The sequence below is a fragment of the Stenella coeruleoalba genome, assembly GCF_951394435.1.
Source record: "Stenella coeruleoalba genome assembly, contig: scaffold_250, whole genome shotgun sequence".
Lineage (NCBI taxonomy): Eukaryota > Metazoa > Chordata > Mammalia > Artiodactyla > Delphinidae > Stenella > Stenella coeruleoalba.
Window position 1 is genome coordinate 241,545 of NW_027645997.1, and position 24,949 is coordinate 266,493.

The window sequence follows — 24,949 nt, forward strand, 5'->3', positions numbered from 1 at the left end:
ATGGATAAAGAACTTGTGGTACTTACGTACAATGCAGTATCACTCAGCAATGAAATCTATGTCATCAGGCCCATAGCAGCATAATGAGTGGATTCAGGTACGATGATTCTAACTGAAATAAGTCACACAGAAAAAGAAACATCATAAGATATCAGTAATACACGGAATGTAAACTTGGCTACACAGGAACTGAATTACAGAACAGAACAGGGTCTCAAATTTAGAAAACCAACTTATGCTTGCTTAAGGGGAAAGGTGAGTTGGGGTGCTGCATAAAACCAGAGATTGAAATGAGCACAGATAAAGTTCCTTAAGTCAAATATGGAATAGACAAGAGCTACTCCTTGCTCAACGAAATGGACTCAACACCGCATATTAAACGCTTAAGAATGTACCTGACTTGTAAGTATCTTAAAACCTATGGATTGCTATGTCTCCGAAAGAGAATCAAGCATGTGTACAGGGGCATAAACGCAGCAGTGATAGGATTGGAGAGGTTCGGTGAGCAAATGAAGACCCTTTGAAGTCATATTGCATGGTACCCATTACACGGGTCTCAACTCTCCAGGTTTAAGGTATTCTTCCTTCAGCTAAAACATGCATGTGGAACCCAGAGTATGATCAACCATGTGAACGGGAGACGTGTTCAAATATGTCTCAGTTTTCCTCCCCTGGTACTCGGGTGCAACATTCCAGATGCTTTACTAACACTCTTCCGACTTGGAGAGTCAGTCCCTTTAACCTCCTGTTTGGCACAGTTTGCAATTTCTGCGGAAGATGAACAGGAATAGCGAGAACCAATGAGAGACTAGCTGGAGGTGTCTGGACGGGCAAATTTAACTCTCATTTCCCACCAGGAAGAGGAATTAGCCAAAGGTTCAGCATGCCGTGCCGGAACCAGATTAGGGCCTGAAGCCATCCTGCGGTGTTGCGGCCAGGTCACAAGAAAGCGAGTTGAAGAAAGGAGCTCAGGGGCACTGTAATTCACAAACCTGCAGAGTTATAAATGACAGCTATCGTCCAAAAATAGACTGAAGTAAGGCTGCCAAGAGGACTTGAAAGCGGGGCAGAATTGCAGGAAACCGATTTCAGGAGGTAGACTGGAATTGCATTGCAAGCATAGGAAAAGAGGCAGAACGTCCACAATGATGCACTTGGCCAAAAAGGGCGTATGCGTTTTTTCCTGAATATATTCAGGAAAAAACGCATACGCCCTTTTTGGCCAACCAAGCAAGCTTGCAAAGGAAATCTGCACTACAATGAAGTCTCACTTCCCCCCGGTCAAAAGGGCCATCTGAAAAAAGTGTAAAATCCAGAAAGGCAGGACAGGCCATGGAGAACTGGGAGCCTTGTTAAGCTGATGGGCGGGATGTAAATTGCCAACAACCACTCGGGAGAAGTGTATGGTGTTTCCTGAAACATCTAAAAAACAAAGCAACAGAACCTAGGGCACTTCCACTTATGGTCCTATAGCTTAGGGAAATTAAAATCAAAAAGACACAGCCACCCCAAAGTTTGGGACGCCTCCGTTTACAAGAACCTCGTTTACCATACAAGTTCAATATCACAGAAAGTGAAAAATGGATAAAGAACTTGTGGTACTTACGTGCAATGCAGTATCACTCAGCAATGAAATCTATGTCATCAGGCCCATAGCAGCATAATGAGTGGAAACAGGTACGATGATTCTAACTGAAATAAGTCACACAGAAAAAGAAACATCATAAGATATCAGTAATACACGGAATGTAAACTTGGCTACACAGGAACTGAATTACAGAACAGAACAGGGTCTCAAATTTAGAAAACCAACTTATGCTTGCTTAAGGGGAAAGGTGAGTTGGGGTGCTGCATAAAACCAGAGATTGAAATGAGCACAGATAAAGTTCCTTAAGCCAAATATGGAATAGACAAGAGCTACTCCTTGCTCAACGAAATGGACTCAACACCGCATATTAAACGCCTAAGAATGTACCTGACTTGTAAGTATCTTAAAACCTATGGATTGCTATGTCTCCGAAAGAGAATCAAGCATGTGTACAGGGGCATAAACACAGCAGTGATAGGATTGGAGAGGTTCGGTGAGCAAATGAAGACCCTTTGAAGTCATATTGCATGGTACCCATTCCACGGGTCTCAACTCTCCAGGTTTAAGGTATTCTTCCTTCAGCTAAAACATGCATGTGGAACCCAGAGTATGATCAACCATGTGAACGGGAGACGTGTTCAAATATGTCTCAGTTTTCCTCCCCTGGTACTCGGGTGCAACATTCCAGACGCTTTACTAACACTCTTCCGACTTGGAGAGTCAGTCCCTTTAACCTCCTGTTTGGCACAGTTTGCAATTTCTGCGGAAGATGAACAGGAATAGCGAGAACCAATGAGAGACTAGCTGGAGGTGTCTGGACGGGCAAATTTAACTCTCATTTCCCACCAGGAAGAGGAAATAACCAAAGGCTCAGCGTGCCGTGCCGGAACCAGATTAGGGCCTGAAGCCATCCTGCGGTGTTGCGGCCAGGTCACAAGAAAGCGAGTTGAAGAAAGGAGCTCAGGGGCACTGTAATTCACAAACCTGCAGAGTTATAAATGACAGCTATCGTCCAAAAATAGACTGAAGTAAGGCTGCCAAGAGGACTTGAAAGCGGGGCAGAATTGCAGGAAACCGATTTCAGGAGGTAGACTGGAATTGCATTGCAAGCATAGGAAAAGAGGCAGAACGTCCACAATGATGCACTTGGCCAAAAAGGGCGTATGCGTTTTTTCCTGAATATATTCAGGAAAAAACGCATACGCCCTTTTTGGCCAACCAAGCAAGCTTGCAAAGGAAATCTGCACTACAATGAAGTGTCACTTTCCCCCGGTCAAAAGGGCCATCTGAAAAAAGTGTAAAATCCAGAAAGGCAGGACAGGCCATGGAGAACTGGGAGCCTTGTTATGCTGATGGGCGGGATGTAAATTGCCAACAACCACTCGGGAGAAGTGTATGGTGTTTCCTGAAACATCTAAAAAACAAAGCAACAGAACCTAGGGCACTTCCACTTATGGTCCTATAGCTTAGGGAAATTAAAATCAAAAAGACACAGCCACCCCAAAGTTTGGAACGGCTCTGTTTACAAGAACCTCGTTTACAGTACAAGTTCAACATCGCAGAAAGTGAAAAATGGATAAAGAAGTTGTGGTATTTACTTACAAAGCAATATCACTCAGCAATGAAATCTGTGTCATCAGGCCCTTAGCAGCACAATGAGTGGATTCAGGTATGATGATTCTAACTGAAATAAGTCACACAGAAAAAGAAACATCATAAGATATCAGTAATACACGGAATGTAAACTTGGCTACACAGGAACTGAATTACAGAACAGAACAGGGTCTCAAATTTAGAAAACCAACTTATGCTTGCTTAAGGGTAAAGGTGAGTTGGGGTGCTGCATAAAAGCAGAGATTGAAATGAGCACAGATAAAGTTCCTTAAGTCAAATATGGAATAGACAAGAGCTACTCCTTGCTCAACGAAATGGACTCAACACCGCATATTAAACGCCTAAGAATGTACCTGACTAGTAAGTATCTTAAAACCTATGGATTGCTATGTCTCTGAAAGAGAATCAAGCATGTGTACAGGGGCATAAACGCAGCAGTGATAGGATTGGAGAGGTTCGGTGAGCAAATGAAGACCCTTTGAAGTCATATTGCATGGTACCCATTACACGGGTCTCAACTCTCCAGGTTTAAGGTATTCTTCCTTCAGCTAAAACATGCATGTGGAACCCAAGTATGATCAACCATGTGAACGAGAGACGTGTTCAAATATGTCTCAGTTTTCCTCCCCTGGTACTCGGGTGCAACATTCCAGACGCTTTACTAACACTCTCCCCACTTGGAGAGTCAGCGCCTTTAACCTCCTGTTTGGCCCAGTTTGCAATTTCTGCGGAAGATGAACAGGAATAGCGAGAACCAATGAGAGACTAGCTGGAGGTGTCTGGACGGGCAAATTTAACTCTCATTTCCCACCAGGAAGAGGAAATAACCAAAGGCTCAGCGTGCCATGCCGGAACCAGATTAGGGCCTGAAGCCATCCTGCGGTGTTGCGGCCAGGTCACAAGAAAGCAAGTTGAAGAAAGGAGCTCAGGGGCACTGTAATTCACAAACCTGCAGAGTTATAAATGACAGCTATCGTCCAAAAATAGACTGAAGTAAGGCTGCCAAGAGGACTTGAAAGCGGGGCAGAATTGCAGGAAACTGATTTCAGGAGGTAGACTGGAATTGCATTGAAAGCATAGGAAAAGAGGCAGAACGTCCACAATGATGCACTTGGCCAAAAAGGGCGTATGCGTTTTTTCCTGAATATATTCAGGAAAACACGCATACGCCCTTTTTGGCCAACCAAGCAAGCTTGCAAAGGAAATCTGCACTACAATGAAGTCTCACTTCCCCCCGGTCAAAAGGGCCATCTGAAAAAAGTGTAAAATCCAGAAAGGCAGGACAGGCCATGGAGAACTGGGAGCCTTGTTATGCTGATGGGCGGGATGTAAATTGCCAACAGACACTCGGGAGAAGTGTATGGTGTTTCCTGAAACATCTAAAAAACAAAGCAACAGAGCCTAGGGCACTGCCACTTATGGTCCTATAGCTTAGGGAAATTAAAATCAAAAAGACACAGCCACCCCAAAGTTTGGAACGGCTCTGTTTACAAGAACCTCATTTACAGTACAAGTTCAACATCGCAGAAAGTGAAAAATGGATAAAGAAGTTGTGGTATTTACTTACAAAGCAATATCACTCAGCAATGAAATCTGTGTCATCAGGCCCATAGCAGCACAATGAGTGGATTCAGGTATGATGATTCTAACTGAAGTAAGTCACACAGAAAAAGAAACATCATAAGATATCAGTAATACACGGAATGTAAACTTGGCTACACAGGAACTGAATTACAGAACAGAACAGGGTCTCAAATTTAGAAAACCAACTTATGCTTGCTTAAGGGTAAAGGTGAGTTGGGGTGCTGCATAAAAGCAGAGATTGAAATGAGCACAGATAAAGTTCCTTAAGTCAAATATGGAATAGACAAGAGCTACTCCTTGCTCAACGAAATGGACTCAACACCGCATATTAAACGCCTAAGAATGTACCTGACTAGTAAGTATCTTAAAACCTATGGATTGCTATGTCTCTGAAAGAGAATCAAGCATGTGTACAGGGGCATAAACGCAGCAGTGATAGGATTGGAGAGGTTCGGTGAGCAAATGAAGACCCTTTGAAGTCATATTGCATGGTACCCATTACACGGGTCTCAACTCTCCAGGTTTAAGGTATTCTTCCTTCAGCTAAAACATGCATGTGGAACCCAAGTATGATCAACCATGTGAACGAGAGACGTGTTCAAATATGTCTCAGTTTTCCTCCCCTGGTACTCGGGTGCAACATTCCAGACGCTTTACTAACACTCTCCCCACTTGGAGAGTCAGCGCCTTTAACCTCCTGTTTGGCCCAGTTTGCAATTTCTGCGGAAGATGAACAGGAATAGCGAGAACCAATGAGAGACTAGCTGGAGGTGTCTGGACGGGCAAATTTAACTCTCATTTCCCACCAGGAAGAGGAAATAACCAAAGGCTCAGCGTGCCATGCCGGAACCAGATTAGGGCCTGAAGCCATCCTGCGGTGTTGCGGCCAGGTCACAAGAAAGCAAGTTGAAGAAAGGAGCTCAGGGGCACTGTAATTCACAAACCTGCAGAGTTATAAATGACAGCTATCGTCCAAAAATAGACTGAAGTAAGGCTGCCAAGAGGACTTGAAAGCGGGGCAGAATTGCAGGAAACTGATTTCAGGAGGTAGACTGGAATTGCATTGAAAGCATAGGAAAAGAGGCAGAACGTCCACAATGATGCACTTGGCCAAAAAGGGCGTATGCGTTTTTTCCTGAATATATTCAGGAAAAAACGCATACGCCCTTTTTGGCCAACCAAGCAAGCTTGCAAAGGAAATCTGCACTACAATGAAGTCTCACTTCCCCCTGGTCAAAAGGGCCATCTGAAAAAAGTGTAAAATCCAGAAAGACAAGACAGGCCATGGAGAACTGGGAGCCTTGTTATGCTGATGGGTGGGATGTAAATTGCCAACAACCACTCGGGAGAAGTATATGGTGTTTCCTGAAACATCTAAAAAACAAAGCAACAGAACCTAGGGCACTTCCACTTATGGTCCTATAGCTTAGGGAAATTAAAATCAAAAAGACACAGCCACCCCAAAGTTTGGAACGGCTCTGTTTACAAGAACCTCGTTTACAGTACAAGTTCAACATCGCAGAAAGTGAAAAATGGATAAAGAAGTTGTGGTATTTACTTACAAAGCAATATCACTCAGCAATGAAATCTATGTCATCAGGCCCTTAGCAGCACAATGAGTGGATTCAGGTATGATGATTCTAACTGAAATAAGTCACACAGAAAAGAAACATCATAAGATATCAGTAATACACGGAATGTAAACTTGGCTACACAGGAAATGAATTACAGAACAGAACAGGGTCTCAAATTTAGAAAACCAACTTATGCTTGCTTAAGGGTAAAGGTGAGTTGGGGTGCTGCATAAAACCAGAGATTGAAATGAGCACAGATAAAGTTCCTTAAGCCAAATATGGAATAGACAAGAGCTACTCCTTGCTCAACGAAATGGACTCAACACCGCATATTAAACGCCTAAGAATGTACCTGACTAGTAAGTATCTTAAAACCTATGGATTGCTATGTCTCCAAAAGAGAATCAAGCGTGTGTACAGGGGCATAAACGCAGCAGTGATAGGATTGGAGAGGTTCGGTGAGCAAATGAAGACCCTTTGAAGTCATATTGCATGGTACCCATTACACGAGTCTCAACTCTCCAGGTTTAAGGTATTCTTCCTTCAGCTAAAACATGCATGTGGAACCCAAGTATGATCAACCATGTGAACGGGAGACGTGTTCAAATATGTCTCAGTTTTCCTCCCCTGGTACTCGGGTGCAACATTCCAGACGCTTTACTAACACTCTCCCGACTTGGAGAGTCAGTCCCTTTAACCTCCTGTTTGGCCCAGTTTGCAATTTCTGCGGAAGATGAACAGGAATAGCGAGAACCAATGAGAGACTAGCTGGAGGTGTCTGGACGGGCAAATTTAACTCTCATTTCCCACCAGGAAGAGGAAATAACCAAAGGCTCAGCGTGCCGTGCCGCAACTAGATTAGGGCCTGAAGCCATCCTGCGGTGTTGCGGCCAGGTCACAAGAAAGCGAGTTGAAGAAAGGAGCTCAGGGGCACTGTAATTCACAAACCTGCAGAGTTATAAATGACAGCTATCGTCCAAAAATAAACTGAAGTAAGGCTGCCAAGAGGACTTGAAAGCGGGGCAGAATTGCAGGAAACCGATTTCAGGAGGTAGACTGGAATTGCATTGAAAGCATAGGAAAAGAGGCAGAACGTCCACAATGATGCACTTGGCCAAAAAGGGCGTATGCGTTTTTTCCTGAATATATTCAGGAAAAAACGCATACGCCCTTTTTGGCCAACCAAGCAAGCTTGCAAAGGAAATCTGCACTACAATGAAGTCTCACATCCCCCCAGCCAAAAGGGCCATCTGAAAAAAGTGTAAAATCCAGAAAGGCAGGACAGGCCATGGAGAACTGGGAGCCTTGTTATGCTGATGGGCGGGATGTAAATTGCCAACAGACACTCGGGAGAAGTGTATGGTGTTTCCTGAAACATTTAAAAAACAAAGCAACAGAGCCTAGGGCACTGCCACTTATGGTCCTATAGCTTAGGGAAATTAAAATCAAAAAGACACAGCCACCCCAAAGTTTGGGACGCCTCTGTTTACAAGAACCTCGTTTACAGTACAAGTTCAACATCGCAGAACGTGAAAAATGGATAAAGAACTTGTGGTACTTACGTACAATGCAGTATCACTCAGCAATGAAATCTATGTCATCAGGCCTGTAGCAGCTTAATGAGAGGATTCAGGTACGATGATTCTAACTGAAATAAGTCACACAGAAAAAGAAACATCATAAGATATCACTAATACACGGAATGTAAACTTGGCTACACAGGAACTGCATTCCAGAACAGAACAGGGACTCAAATTTAGAAAACCAACTTATGCTTGCTTAAGGGGAAAGGTGAGTTGGGGTGCTGCATAAAACCAGAGATTGAAATGAGCACAGATAAAGTTCCTTAAGTCAAATATGGAATAGACAAGAGCTACTCCTTGCTCAACGAAATGGACTCAACACCGCATATTAAACGCCTAAGAATGTACCTGACTAGTAAGTGTCTTAAAAACCAATGATTGCTATGTCTCCGAAAGAGAATCAAGCATGTGTACAGGGGCATAAACGCAGCAGTGATAGGATTGGAGAGGTTCGGTGAGCAAATGAAGACCCTTTGAAGTCATATTGCATGGTACCCATTCCACGGGTTTCAACTACCCAGGTTTAAGGTATTCTTCCTTCAGCTAAAACATGCATGTGGAACCTAGAGTATGATCAACCATGTGATCGGGAGACGTGTTCAAATATGTCTCAGTTTTCCTCCCCTGGTACTCGGGTGCAACATTCCAGACGCTTTACTAACACTCTCCCCACTTGGAGAGTCAGCGCCTTTAACCTCCTGTTTGGCCCAGTTTGCAATTTCTGCGGAAGATGAACAGGAATAGCGAGAACCAATGAGAGACTAGCTGCAGGTGTCTGGACGGGCAAATTTAACTCTCATTTCCCACCAAGAAGAGGAATTAACCAAAGGCTCAGCGTGCCGTGCCGGAACCAGATTAGGGCCTGAAGCCATCCTGCGGTGTTGCGGCCAGGTCACAAGAAAGCGAGTTGAAGAAAGGAGCTCAGGGGCACTGTAATTCACAAACCTGCAGAGTTATAAATGACAGCTATCGTCCAAAAATAGACTGAAGTAAGGCTGCCAAGAGGACTTGAAAGCGGGGCAGAATTGCAGGAAACCGATTTCAGGAGGTAGACTGGAATTGCATTGAAAGCATAGGAAAAGAGGCAGAACGTCCACAATGATGCACTTGGCCAAAAAGGGCATATGCGTTTTTTCCTGAATATATTCAGGAAAAAACGCATACGCCCTTTTTGGCCAACCAAGCAAGCTTGCAAAGGAAATCTGCACTACAATGAAGTCTCACTTCCCCCCGGTCAAAAGGGCCATCTGAAAAAAGTGTAAAATCCAGAAAGGCAGGACAGGCCATGGAGAACTGGGAGCCTTGTTATGCTGATGGGCGGGATGTAAATTGCCAACAGACACTCGGGAGAAGTGTATGGTGTTTCCTGAAACATCTAAAAAACAAAGCAACAGAGCCTAGGGCACTGCCACTTATGGTCCTATAGCTTAGGGAAATTAAAATCAAAAAGACACAGCCACCCCAAAGTTTGGATCGGCTCTGTTTATAAGAACCTCGTTTACAGTACAAGTTCAACGTCGCAGAAAGTGAAAAATGGATAAAGAAGTTGTGGTATTTACTTACAAAGCAATATCACTCAGCAATGAAATCTATGTCATCAGGCCCTTAGCAGCACAATGAGTGGATTCAGGTATGATGATTCTAACTGAAATAAGTCACACAGAAAAGAAACATCATAAGATATCAGTAATACACGGAATGTAAACTTGGCTACACAGGAAATGAATTACAGAACAGAACAGGGTCTCAAATTTAGAAAACCAACTTATGCTTGCTTAAGGGTAAAGGTGAGTTGGGGTGCTGCATAAAACCAGAGATTGAAATGAGCACAGATAAAGTTCCTTAAGCCAAATATGGAATAGACAAGAGCTACTCCTTGCTCAACGAAATGGACTCAACACCGCATATTAAACGCCTAAGAATGTACCTGACTAGTAAGTATCTTAAAACCTATGGATTGCTATGTCTCCAAAAGAGAATCAAGCGTGTGTACAGGGGCATAAACGCAGCAGTGATAGGATTGGAGAGGTTCGGTGAGCAAATGAAGACCCTTTGAAGTCATATTGCATGGTACCCATTACACGAGTCTCAACTCTCCAGGTTTAAGGTATTCTTCCTTCAGCTAAAACATGCATGTGGAACCCAAGTATGATCAACCATGTGAACGGGAGACGTGTTCAAATATGTCTCAGTTTTCCTCCCCTGGTACTCGGGTGCAACATTCCAGACGCTTTACTAACACTCTCCCGACTTGGAGAGTCAGTCCCTTTAACCTCCTGTTTGGCCCAGTTTGCAATTTCTGCGGAAGATGAACAGGAATAGCGAGAACCAATGAGAGACTAGCTGGAGGTGTCTGGACGGGCAAATTTAACTCTCATTTCCCACCAGGAAGAGGAAATAACCAAAGGCTCAGCGTGCCGTGCCGCAACTAGATTAGGGCCTGAAGCCATCCTGCGGTGTTGCGGCCAGGTCACAAGAAAGCGAGTTGAAGAAAGGAGCTCAGGGGCACTGTAATTCACAAACCTGCAGAGTTATAAATGACAGCTATCGTCCAAAAATAAACTGAAGTAAGGCTGCCAAGAGGACTTGAAAGCGGGGCAGAATTGCAGGAAACCGATTTCAGGAGGTAGACTGGAATTGCATTGAAAGCATAGGAAAAGAGGCAGAACGTCCACAATGATGCACTTGGCCAAAAAGGGCGTATGCGTTTTTTCCTGAATATATTCAGGAAAAAACGCATACGCCCTTTTTGGCCAACCAAGCAAGCTTGCAAAGGAAATCTGCACTACAATGAAGTCTCACATCCCCCCAGCCAAAAGGGCCATCTGAAAAAAGTGTAAAATCCAGAAAGGCAGGACAGGCCATGGAGAACTGGGAGCCTTGTTATGCTGATGGGCGGGATGTAAATTGCCAACAGACACTCGGGAGAAGTGTATGGTGTTTCCTGAAACATTTAAAAAACAAAGCAACAGAGCCTAGGGCACTGCCACTTATGGTCCTATAGCTTAGGGAAATTAAAATCAAAAAGACACAGCCACCCCAAAGTTTGGGACGCCTCTGTTTACAAGAACCTCGTTTACAGTACAAGTTCAACATCGCAGAACGTGAAAAATGGATAAAGAACTTGTGGTACTTACGTACAATGCAGTATCACTCAGCAATGAAATCTATGTCATCAGGCCTGTAGCAGCTTAATGAGAGGATTCAGGTACGATGATTCTAACTGAAATAAGTCACACAGAAAAAGAAACATCATAAGATATCACTAATACACGGAATGTAAACTTGGCTACACAGGAACTGCATTCCAGAACAGAACAGGGACTCAAATTTAGAAAACCAACTTATGCTTGCTTAAGGGGAAAGGTGAGTTGGGGTGCTGCATAAAACCAGAGATTGAAATGAGCACAGATAAAGTTCCTTAAGTCAAATATGGAATAGACAAGAGCTACTCCTTGCTCAACGAAATGGACTCAACACCGCATATTAAACGCCTAAGAATGTACCTGACTAGTAAGTGTCTTAAAAACCAATGATTGCTATGTCTCCGAAAGAGAATCAAGCATGTGTACAGGGGCATAAACGCAGCAGTGATAGGATTGGAGAGGTTCGGTGAGCAAATGAAGACCCTTTGAAGTCATATTGCATGGTACCCATTCCACGGGTTTCAACTACCCAGGTTTAAGGTATTCTTCCTTCAGCTAAAACATGCATGTGGAACCTAGAGTATGATCAACCATGTGATCGGGAGACGTGTTCAAATATGTCTCAGTTTTCCTCCCCTGGTACTCGGGTGCAACATTCCAGACGCTTTACTAACACTCTCCCCACTTGGAGAGTCAGCGCCTTTAACCTCCTGTTTGGCCCAGTTTGCAATTTCTGCGGAAGATGAACAGGAATAGCGAGAACCAATGAGAGACTAGCTGCAGGTGTCTGGACGGGCAAATTTAACTCTCATTTCCCACCAAGAAGAGGAATTAACCAAAGGCTCAGCGTGCCGTGCCGGAACCAGATTAGGGCCTGAAGCCATCCTGCGGTGTTGCGGCCAGGTCACAAGAAAGCGAGTTGAAGAAAGGAGCTCAGGGGCACTGTAATTCACAAACCTGCAGAGTTATAAATGACAGCTATCGTCCAAAAATAGACTGAAGTAAGGCTGCCAAGAGGACTTGAAAGCGGGGCAGAATTGCAGGAAACCGATTTCAGGAGGTAGACTGGAATTGCATTGAAAGCATAGGAAAAGAGGCAGAACGTCCACAATGATGCACTTGGCCAAAAAGGGCATATGCGTTTTTTCCTGAATATATTCAGGAAAAAACGCATACGCCCTTTTTGGCCAACCAAGCAAGCTTGCAAAGGAAATCTGCACTACAATGAAGTCTCACTTCCCCCCGGTCAAAAGGGCCATCTGAAAAAAGTGTAAAATCCAGAAAGGCAGGACAGGCCATGGAGAACTGGGAGCCTTGTTATGCTGATGGGCGGGATGTAAATTGCCAACAGACACTCGGGAGAAGTGTATGGTGTTTCCTGAAACATCTAAAAAACAAAGCAACAGAGCCTAGGGCACTGCCACTTATGGTCCTATAGCTTAGGGAAATTAAAATCAAAAAGACACAGCCACCCCAAAGTTTGGATCGGCTCTGTTTATAAGAACCTCGTTTACAGTACAAGTTCAACGTCGCAGAAAGTGAAAAATGGATAAAGAAGTTGTGGTATTTACTTACAAAGCAATATCACTCAGCAATGAAATCTGTGTCATCAGGCCCGTAGCAGCACAATGAGTGGATTAAGGTATGATGATTCTAACTGAAATAAGTCACACAGAAAAGAAACATCATAAGATATCAGTAATACACGGAATGTAAACTTGGCTACACAGGAACTGAATTACAGAACAGAACAGGGTCTCAAATTTAGAAAACCAACTTATGCTTGCTTAAGGGTAAAGGTGAGTTGGGGTGCTGCATAAAACCAGAGATTGAAATGAGCACAGATAAAGTTCCTTAAGCCAAATATGGAATAGACAAGAGCTACTCCTTGCTCAATGAAATGGACTCAACACCGCATATTAAACGCCTAAGAATGTACCTGACTAGTAAGTATCTTAAAACCTATGGATTGCTATGTCTCCAAAAGAGAATCAAGCGTGTGTACAGGGGCATAACGCAGCAGTGATAGGATTGGAGAGGTTCGGTGAGCAAATGAAGACCCTTTGAAGTCATATTGCATGGTACCCATTACACGGGTCTCAACTCTCCAGGTTTAAGGTATTCTTCCTTCAGCTAAAACATGCATGTGGAACCCAAGTATGATCAACCATGTGAACGGGAGACGTGTTCAAATATGTCTCAGTTTTCGTACCCTGGTACTCGGGTGCAACATTCCAGACGCTTTACTAAACCTCTCCCGACTTGGAGAGTCAGTCCCTTTAACCTCCTGTTTGGCCCAGTTTGCAATTTCTGCGGAAGATGAACAGGAATAGCGAGAACCAATGAGAGACTAGCTGGAGGTGTATGGACGGGCAAATTTAACTCTCATTTCCCACCAGGAAGAGGAAATAACGAAAGGCTCAGCGTGCCGTGCCGGAACTAGATTAGGGCCTGAAGCCATCCTGCGGTGTTGCGGCCAGGTCACAAGAAAGCGAGTTGAAGAAAGGAGCTCAGGGGCACTGTAATTCACAAACCTGCAGAGTTATAAATGACAGCTATCGTCCAAAAATAGACTGAAGTAAGGCTGCCAAGAGGACTTGAAAGCGGGGCCGAATTGCAGGAAACCGATTTCAGGAGGTAGACTGGAATTGCATTGAAAGCATAGGAAAAGAGGCAGAACGTCCACAATGATGCACTTGGCCAAAAAGTGTGTATGCGTTTTTTCCTGAATATATTCAGGAAAAAACGCATACGCCCTTTTTGGCCAACCAAGCAAGCTTCCAAAGGAAATCTGCACTACAATGAAGTCTCACTTCCCCCTGGTCAAAAGGGCCATCTGAAAAAAGTGTAAAATCCAGAAAGGCAGGACAGGCCATGGAGAACTGGGAGCCTTGTTATGCTGATGGGCGGGATGTAAATTGCCAACAGACACTCGGGAGAAGTGTATGGTGTTTCCTGAAACATCTAAAAAACAAAGCAACAGAGCCTAGGGCACTGCCACTTATGGTCCTATAGCTTAGGGAACTTAAAATAAAAAAGACACAGCCACCCCAAAGTTTGGGACGCCTCTGTTTACAAGAACCTCGTTTACCATACAAGTTCAACATCGCAGAAAGTGAAAAATGGATAAAGAAGTTGTGGTATTTACTTACAAAGCAATATCACTCAGCAATGAATTCTATGTCATCAGGCCCTTAGCAGCACAATGAGTGGATTCAGGTATGATGATTCTAACAGAAGTAAGTCACACAGAAAAAGAAACATCATAAGATATCAGTAATACACGGAATGTAAACTTGGCTACACAGGAACTGAATTACAGAACAGAACAGGGACTCAAATTTAGAAAACCAACTTATGCTTGCTTAAGGGTAAAGGTGAGTTGGGGTGCTGCATAAAACCAGAGATTGAAATGAGCACAGATAAAGTTCCTTAAGCCAAATATGGAATAGACAAGAGCTACTCCTTGCTCAACGAAATGGACTCAACACCCCATATTAAACGCCTAAGAATGTACCTGACTAGTAAGTATCGTAAAAACTATGGATTGCTATGTCTCCAAAAGAGAATCAAGCATGTGTACAGGGGCATAAACGCAGCAGTGATAGGATTGGAGAGGTTCGGTGAGCAAATGAAGACCCTTTGAAGTCATATTGCATGGTACCCATTACACGGGTCTCAACTCTCCAGGTTTAAGGTATTCTTCCTTCAGCTAAAACATGCATGTGGAACCCAAGTATGATCAACCATGTGAACGGGAGATGTGTTCAAATATGTCTCAGTTTTCCTCCCCTGGTACTCGGGTGCAACATTCCAGACGCTTTACTAACACTCTCCCCACTTGGAGAGTCAGCGCCTTTAACCTCCTGTTTGGCCCAGTTTGCAATTTCTGCGGAAGATGAACAGGAATAGCGAGAACCAATGAGAGGCTAGCTGGAGGTGTCTGGACGGGCAAATTTAACTCTCATTTCCCACCAGGAAGAGGAAATAACCAAAGGCTCAGCGTGCCGTACCGGAACCAGATTAGGGCCTGAAGCCATGCTGCGGTGTTGCGGCCAGCTCAAAAGAAAGCGAGTTGAAGAAAGGAGCTCAGGGGCACTGTAATTCACAAACCTGCAGAGTTATAAATGACAGCTATCGTCCAAAAATAGACTGAAGTAAGGCTGCCAAGACGACTTGAAAGCGGGGCAGAATTGCAGGAAACCGATTTCAGGAGGTAGACTGGAATTGCATTGAAAGCATAGGAAAAGAGGCAGAACGTCCACAATGATGCACTTGGCCAAAAAGTGCGTATGCGTTTTTTCCTGAATATATTCAGGAAAAAACGCATACGCCCTTTTTGGCCAACCAAGCAAGCTTGCAAAGGAAATCTGCACTACAATGAAGTCTCACTTCCCCCCGGTCAAAAGGGCCATCTGAAAAAAGTGTAAAATCCAGAAAGGCAGGACAGGCCATGGACAACTGGGAGCCTTGTTATGCTGATGGGCGGGCTGTAAATTGCCAACAACCACTCGGGAGAAGTGTATGGTGTTTCCTGAAACATCTAAAAAACAAAGCAACAGAACCTAGGGCACTTCCACTTATGGTCCTATAGCTTAGGGAAATTAAAATCAAAAAGACACAGCCACCCCAAAGTTTGGAACGGCTCTGTTTACAAGAACCTCGTTTACAGTACAAGTTCAACATCGCAGAAAGTGAAAAATGGATAAAGAAGTTGTGGTATTTACTTACAAAGCAATATCACTCAGCAATGAAATCTGTGTCATCAGGCCCTTAGCAGCACAATGAGTGGATTCAGGTATGATGATTCTAACTGAAATAAGTCACACAGAAAAAGAAACATCATAAGATATCAGTAATACACGGAATGTAAACTTGGCTACACAGGAACTGAATTACAGAACAGAACAGGGTCTCAAATTTAGAAAACCAACTTATGCTTGCTTAAGGGTAAAGGTGAGTTGGGGTGCTGCATAAAACCAGAGATTGAAATGAGCACAGATAAAGTTCCTTAGGCCAAATATGGAATAGACAAGAGCTACTCCTTGCTCAACGAAATGGACTCAACACCGCATATTAAACGCCTAAGAATGTACCTGACTAGTAAGTATCTTAAAACCTATAGATTGCTATGTCTCCGAAAGAGAATCAAGCATGTGTACAGGGGCATAAACGCAGCAGTGATAGGATTGGAGAGGTTCGGTGAGCAAATGAAGACCCTTTGAAGTCATATTGCATGGTACCCATTACACGGGTCTTAACTCTCCAGGTTTAAAGTATTCTTCCTTCAGCTAAAACATGCATGTGGAACCCAAGTATGATCAACCATGTGATCGGGAGACGTGTTCAAATATGTCTCAGTTTTCCTCCCCTGGTACTCGGGTGCAACATTCCAGACGCTTTACTAACACTCTCCCCACTTGGAGAGTCAGCGCCTTTAACCTCCTGTTTGGCCCAGTTTGCAATTTCTGCAGAAGATGAACAGGAATAGCGAGAACCAATGAGAGACTAGCTGGAGGTGTCTGGACGGGCAAATTTAACTCTCATTTCCCACCAGGAAGAGGAAATAACCAAAGGCTCAGCGTGCCGGGCCGGAACCAGATTAGGGCCTGAAGCCATCCTGCGGTGTTGCGGCCAGGTCACAAGAAAGCGAGTTGAAGAAAGGAGCTCAGGGGCACTGTAATTCACAAACCTGCAGAGTTATAAATGACAGCTATCGTCCAAAAATAGACTGAAGTAAGGCTGCCAAGAGGACTTGAAAGCGGGGCAGAATTGCAGGAAACCGATTTCAGGAGGTAGACTGGAATTGCATTGAAAGCATAGGAAAACAGGCAGAACGTCCACAATGATGCACTTGGCCAAAAAAGGCGTATGCGTTTTTTCCTGAATATATTCAGGAAAAAACGCATACGCCCTTTTTGGCCAACCAAGCAAGCTTGCAAAGGAAATCTGCACTACAATGAAGTCTCACTTCCCCCCGGTCAAAAGGGCCATCTGAAAAAAGTGTAAAATCCAGAAAGGCAACAGGCCATGGAGAACTGGGAGCCTTGTTATGCTGATGGGCGGGATGTAAATTGCCAACAGACACTTGGGAGAAGTGTATGGTGTTTCCTGAAACATCTAAAAAACAAAGCAACAGAGCCTAGGGCACTTCCACTTATGGTCCTATAGCTTAGGGAAATTAAAATCAAAAAGACACAGCCACCCCAAAGTTTGGAACGGCTCTGTTTACAAGAACCTCGTTTACAGTACAAGTTCAACATCGCAGAAAGTGAAAAATGGATAAAGAAGTTGTGGTATTCACTTACAAAGCAATATCACTCAGCAATGAAATCTATGTCATCAGGCCCGTAGCAGCACAATGAGTGGATTCAGGTATGATGATTCTAACTGAAATAAGTCACACAGAAAAAGAAACATCATAAGATATCAGTAATACACGGAATGGAAACTTGGCTACACAGGAACTGAATTACAGAACAGAACAGGGTCTCAAATTTAGAAAAACAACTTATGCTTGCTTAAGGGTAAAGGTGAGTTGGGGTGCTGCATAAAACCAGAGATTGAAATGAGCACAGATAAAGTTCCTTAAGCCAAATATGGAATAGACAAGAGCTACTCCTTGCTCAACGAAATGGACTCAACACCGCATATTAAACGCCTAAGAATGTACCTGACTTGTAAGTATCTTAAAACCTATGGATTGCTATGTCTCCAAAAGAGAATCAAGCATGTGTACAGGGGCATAAACGCAGCAGTGATAGGATTGGAGAGGTTCGGTGAGCAAATGAAGACCCTTTCAAGTCATATTGCATGGTACCCATTCCACGGGTTTCAACTACCCAGGTTTAAGGTATTCTTCCTTCAGCTAAAACATGCATGTGGAACCTAGAGTATGATCAACCATGTGATCGGGAGACGTGTTCAAATATGTCTCAGTTTTCCTCCCCTGGTACTCGGGTGCAACATTCCAGACGCTTTACTAACACTCTCCCCACTTGGAGAGTCAGCGCCTTTAACCTCCTGTTTGGCCCAGTTTGCAATTTCTGCGGAAGATGAACAGGAATAGCGAGAACCAATGAGAGGCTAGCTGGAGGTGTCTGGACGGGCAAATTTAACTCTCATTTCCCACCAGGAAGAGGAAATAACCAAAGGCTCAGCGTGCCGTACCGGAACCAGATTAGGGCCTGAAGCCATCCTGCGGTGTTGCGGCCAGGTCACAAGAAAGCGAGTTGAACAAAGGAGCTCAGGGGCACTGTAATTCACAAACCTGCAGAGTTATAAATGACAGCTATCGTCCAAAAATAGACTGAAGTAAGGCTGCCAAGAGGACTTGAAAGCGGGGCAGAATTGCAGGAAACCGATTTCAGGAGGTAGACTGGAATTGCATTGAAAGCATAGGAAAAGAGGCAGAACGTCCACAATGATGCACTTGGCCAAAAAGGGCGTATGCGTTTTTTCCTGAATATATTCAGGAAAAAACGCATACGCTCTTTTTGGCCAACCAAGCAAGCTTGCAAAGGAAATCTGCACTACAATGAAGTCTCAATTCCCCCCGGTCAAAAGGGCCATCTGAAAAAAGTGTAAAATCCAGAAAGGCAGGACAGGCCATGGAGAACTGGGAGCCTTGTTATGCTGATGGGCGGGATGTAAATTGCCAACAGACACTCGGGAGAAGTGTATGGTGTTTCCTGAAACATCTAAAAAACAAAGCAACAGAGCCTAGGGCACTGCCACTTATGGTCCTATAGCTTAGGGAAATTAAAATCAAAAAGACACAGCCACACCAAAGTTTGGGACGCCTCTGTTTACAAGAACCTCGTTTACAGTACAAGTTCAACATCGCAGAAAGTGAAAAATGGATAAAGAATTTGTGGTATTTACTTACAAAGCAATATCACTCAGCAATGAAATCTATGTCATCAGGCCCTTAGCATCACAGTGAGTGGATTCAGGTATGATGATTCTAACTGAAATAAGTCACACAGAAAAAGAAACATCATAAGATATCAGTAATACACGGAATGGAAACTTGGCTACACAGGAACTGAATTACAGAACAGAACAGGGTCTCAAATTTAGAAAACCAACTTATGCTTGCTTAAGGGTAAAGGTGAGTTGGGGTGCTGCATAAAACCAGAGATTGAAATGAGCACAGATAAAGTTCCTTAAGTCAAATATGGAATAGACAAGAGCTACTCCTTGCTCAACGAAATGGACTCAACACCGCATATTAAACGCCTAAGAATGTACCTGACTAGTAAGTATTGTAAAACCTATGGATTGCTATGTCTCCAAAAGAGAATCAAGCATGTGTACAGGGGCATAAACGCAGCAGCGATAGGATTGGAGAGGTTCGGTGAGCAAATGAAGACCCTTTGAAGTCATATTGCATGGTACCCATTCCACGGGTTTCAACTACCCAGGTTTAAGGTATTCTTCCTTCAGCTAAAATATGCATGTGGAACCCAAGAATGATCAACCATGTGAACGGGAGACGTGTTCAAATATGTCTCAGTTTTCCTCCCCTGATACTCGGGTGCAACATTCCAGACGCTTTACTAACACTCTCCCCACTTGGAGAGTCAGCGCCTTTAACCTCCTGTTTGGCCCAGTTTGCAATTTCTGCGGAAGATGAACAGGAATAGCGAGAACCAATGAGAGACTAGCTGGAGGTGTCTGGACGGGCAAATTTAACTCTCATTTCCCACCAGGAAGAGGAAATAACGAAAGGCTCAGCGTGCCGTGCCGGAACCAGATTAGGGCCTGAAGCCATCCTGCGGTGTTGCGGCCAGGTCACAAGAAAGCGAGTTGAAGAAAGGAGCTCAGGGGCACTGTAATTCACAAACCTGCAGAGTTATAAATGACAGCTATCGTCCAAAAATAGACTGAAGTAAGGCTGCCAAGAGGACTTGAAAGCGGGGCAGAATTGCAGGAAACCGATTTCAGGAGGTAGACTGGAATTGCATTGAAAGCATAGGAAAAGAGGCAGAACGTCCACAATGATGCACTTGGCCAAAAAGGGCGTATGCGTTTTTTCCTGAATATATTCAGGAAAAAACGCATACGCCCTTTTTGGCCAACCAAGCAAGCTTGCAAAGGAAATCTGCACTACAATGAAGTCTCACTTCCCCCCGGTCAAAAGGGCCATCTGAAAAAAGTGTAAAATACAGAAAGGCAACAGGCCATTGAGAACTGGGAGCCTTGTTATGCTGATGGGCGGGATGTAAATTGCCAACAGACACTCGGGAGAAGTGTATGGTGTTTCCTGAAACATCTAAAAAACAAAGCAACAGAGCCTAGGGCACTTCCACTTATGGTCCTATAGCTTAGGGAAATGAAAATCAAAAAGACACAGCCACCCCAAAGTTTGGGACGCCTCTGTTTACAAGAACCTCGTTTACAGTACAAGTTCAACATCGCAGAAAGTGAAAAATGGATAAAGAACTTGTGGTACTTACGTACAATGCAGTATCACTCAGCAATGAAATCTATGTCATCAGGCCCTTAGCAGCATAATGAGTAGATTCAGGTACGATGATTCTAACTGAAATAAGTCACACAGAAAAAGAAACATCATAAGATATCAGTAATACACGGAATGTAAATTTGGCTACACAGGAACTGAATTCCAAAACAGAAAAGGTTCTCAAATTTAGAAAACCAACTTATGCTTGCTTAAGGGGAAAGGTGAGTTGGGTTGCTGCATAAAGCCAGAGATTGAAATGAGCACAGATAAAGTTCCTTAAGCCAAATATGGAATAGACAAGAGCTACTCCTTGCTCAACGAAATGGACTCAACACCGCATATTAAACGCCTAAGAATGTACCTGACTAGTAAGTATCTTAAAACCTATGGATCGCTATGTCTCCGAAAGAGAATCAAGCATGTGTACAGGGGCATAAACGCAGCAGTGATAGGATTGGAGAGGTTCGGTGAGCAAATGAAGACCCTTTGAAGTCATATTGCATGGTACCCATTCCACGGGTTTCAACTACCCAGGTTTTAGGTATTCTTCCTTCAGCTAAAACATGCATGTGGAACCCAGAGTATGATCAACCATGTGATCGGGAGACGTGTTCAAATATGTCTCAGTTTTCCTCCCCTGGTACTCGGGTGCAACATTGCAGACGCTTTACTAACACTCTCCCCACTTGGAGAGTCAGCGCCTTTAACCTCCTGTTTGGCACAGTTTGCAATTTCTGCGGAAGATGAACAGGAATAGCGAGAACCAATGAGAGGCTAGCTGGAGGTGTCTGGACGGGCAAATTTAACTCTCATTTTGCAACAGGAAGAGGAAATAACCAAAGGCTCAGCGTTCCATACCGAAACAAGATTAGGGCCTGAAGCCATCCTGCGGTGTTGCGGCCAGCTCAAAAGAAACCGAGTTGAAGAAAGGAGCTCAGGGGCACTGTAATTCACAAACCTGCAGTTATAAATGACAGCTATCGTCCAAAAATAGACTGAAGTAAGGCTGCCAAGAGGACTTGAAAGCGGGGCAGAATTGCAGGAAACCGATTTCAGGAGGTAGACTGGAATTGCATTGAAAGCATAGGAAAAGAGGCAGAACGTCCACAATGATGCACTTGGCCAAAAAGGGCGTATGCGTTTTTTCCTGAATATATTCAGGAAAAAACGCATATGCCCTTTTTGGCCAACCAAGCAAGCTTGCAAAGGAAATCTGCACTACAATGAAGTCTCACTTCCCCCCGGTCAAAAGGGCCATCTGAAAAAAGTGTAAAATCCAGAAAGGCAGGACAGGCCATGGAGAACTGGGAGCCTTGTTATGCTGATGGGCGGGATGTAAATTGCCAACAACCACTCGGGAGAAGTGTATGGTGTTTCCTGAAACATCTAAAAAACAAAGCAACAGAACCTAGGGCACTTCCACTTATGGTCCTATAGCTTAGGGAAATTAAAATCAAAAAGACACAGCCACCCCAAAGTTTGGAACGGCTCTGTTTACAAGAACCTCGTTTACAGTACAAGTTCAACATCGCAGAAAGTGAAAAATGGATAAAGAAGTTGTGGTATTCACTTACAAAGCAATATCACTCAGCAATGAAATCTATGTCATCAGGCCCTTAGCAGCACAATGAGTGGATTCAGGTATGATGATTCTAACTGAAATAAGTCACACAGAAAAAGAAACATCATAAGATATCAGTAATACACGGAATGTAAACTTGGCTACACAGGAACTGAATTCCAAAACAGAAAAGGTTCTCAAATTTAGAAAACCAACTTATGCTTGCTTAAGGGGAAAGGTGAGTTGGGTTGCTGCATAAAGCCAGAGATTGAAATGAGCACAGATAAAGTTCCTTAAGCCAAATATGGAATAGACAAGAGCTACTCCTTGCTCAACGAAATGGACTCAACACCGCATATTAAACGCCTAAGAATGTACCTGACTAGTAAGTATCTTAAAACCTATGGATCGCTATGTCTCCGAAAGAGAATCAAGCATGTGTACAGGGGCATAAACGCAGCAGTGATAGGATTGGAGAGGTTCGGTGAGCAAATGAAGACCCTTTGAAGTCATATTGCATGGTACCCATTCCACGGGTTTCAACTACCCAGGTTTTAGGTATTCTTCCTTCAGCTAAAACATGCATGTGGAACCCAGAGTATGATCAACCATGTGATCGGGAGACGTGTTCAAATATGTCTCAGTTTTCCTCCCCTGGTACTCGGGTGCAACATTCCAGACGCTTTACTAACACTCTCCCCACTTGGAGAGTCGGCGCCTTTAACCTCCTGTTTGGCACAGTTTGCAATTTCTGCGGAAGATGAACAGGAATAGTGAGAACCAATGAGAGGCTAGCTGGAGGTGTCTGGACGGGCAAATTTAACTCTCATTTCCCACCAGGAAGAGGAATTAACGAAAGGCTCAGCGTGCCGTGCCGGAACCAGATTAGGGCCTGAAGCCATCCTGCGGTGTTGCGGCCAGGTCACAAGAAAGCGAGTTGAAGAAAGGAGCTCAGGGGCACTGTAATTCACAAACCTGCAGAGTTATAAATGACAGCTATCGTCCAAAAATAGACTGAAGTAAGGCTGCCAAGAGGACTTGAAAGCGGGGCAGAATTGCAGGAAACCGATTTCAGGAGGTAGACTGGAATTGCATTGAAAGCATAGGAAAAGAGGCAGAACGTCCACAATGATGCACTTGGCCAAAAAGGGCGTATGCGTTTTTTCCTGAATATATTCAGGAAAAAACGCATACGCCCTTTTTGGCCAACCAAGCAAGCTTGCAAAGGAAATCTGCACTACAATGAAGTCTCACTTCCCCCCGGTCAAAAGGGCCATCTGAAAAAAGTGTAAAATCCAGAAAGGCAACAGGCCTTTGAGAACTGGGAGCCTTGTTATGCTGATGGACGGGATGTAAATTGCCAACAGACACTTGGAGAAGTGTATGGTGTTTCCTGAAACATCTAAAAAACAAAGCAACAGAGCCTAGGGCACTTCCACTTATGGTCCTATAGCTTAGGAAAATTAAAATCAAAAAGACACAGCCACCCCAAAGTTTGGAACGGCTCTGTTTACAAGAACCTCGTTTACAGTACAAGTTCAACATCGCAGAAAGTGAAAAATGGATAAAGAACTTGTGGTACTTACGTACAATGCAGTGTCACTCAGCAATGAAATCTATGTCATCAGGCCCTTAGCATCACAATGAGTGGATTCAGGTATGATGATTCTAACTGAAGTAAGTCACACAGAAAAAGAAACATCATAAGATATCAGTAATACACGGAATGTAAACTTGGCTACACAGGAACTGAATTACAGAACAGAACAGGGTCTCAAATTTCGAAAACCAACTTATGCTTGCTTAAGGGGAAAGGTGAGTTGGGGTGCTGCATAAAACCAGAGATTGAAATGAGCACAGATAAAGTTCCTTAAGTCAAATATGGAATAGACAAGAGCTACTCCTTGCTCAACGAAATGGACTCAACACCGCATATTAAACGCCTAAGAATGTACCTGACTAGTAAGTATCTTAAAACCTATGGATTGCTATGTCTCCGAAAGAGAATCAAGCATGTGTACAGGGGCATAAACGCAGCAGTGATAGGATTGGAGAGGTTCGGTGAGCAAATGAAGACCCTTTGAAGTCATATTGCATGGTACCCATTACACGGGTCTCAACTCTCCAGGTTTAAGGTATTCTTCCTTCAGCTAAAACATGCATGTGGAACCCAAGTATGATCAACCATGTGAACGGGAGACGTGTTCAAATATGTCTCAGTTTTCCTCCCCTGGTACTCGGGTGCAACATTCTAGACGCTTTACTAAAACTCTCCCCACTTGGAGAGTCAGCGCCTTTAACCTCCTGTTTGGCCCAGTTTGCAATTTCTGCAGAAGATGAACAGGAATAGCGAGAACCAATGAGAGACTAGCTGGAGGTGTCTGGACGGGCAAATTTAACTCTCATTTCCCACCAGGAAAAGGAAATAACCAAAGGCTCAGCGTGCCGTGCCGGAACCAGATTAGGGCCTGAAGCCATCCTGCGGTGTTGCGGCCAGGTCACAAGAAAGCAAGTTGAAGAAAGGAGCTCAGGGGCACTGTAATTCACAAACCTGCAGAGTTATAAATGACAGCTATCATCCAAAATAGACTGAAGTAAGGCTGCCAAGAGGACTTGAAAGCGGGGCAGAATTGCAGGAAACCGATTTCAGGAGGTAGACTGGAATTGCATTGAAAGCATAGGAAAAGAGGCAGAACGTCCACAATGATGCACTTGGCCAAAAAGGGCGTATGCGTTTTTTCCTGAATATATTCAGGAAAAAACGCATACGCCCTTTTTGGCCAACCAAGCAAGCTTGCAAAGGAAATCTGCACTACAATGAAGTCTCACT

General features: G+C 43.9%; 1 long non-coding RNA gene across 4 annotated transcripts in view; it reads right to left on the bottom strand.

The window, feature by feature from the left end:
• The window catches only part of LOC307181405, a 205,826-nt gene extending 186,798 nt beyond the window's left edge, over positions 1 to 19,028 (bottom strand). For all 4 annotated transcript variants that reach the window (XR_013826684.1, XR_013826685.1, XR_013826686.1 and 1 more), the window contains exon 1: positions 18,978 to 19,028. This is a non-coding gene — a long non-coding RNA (uncharacterized lncRNA). The remainder of the gene's footprint in view (positions 1 to 18,977) is intronic.
• Between the last annotated feature and the right edge of the window lie 5,921 nt (positions 19,029 to 24,949).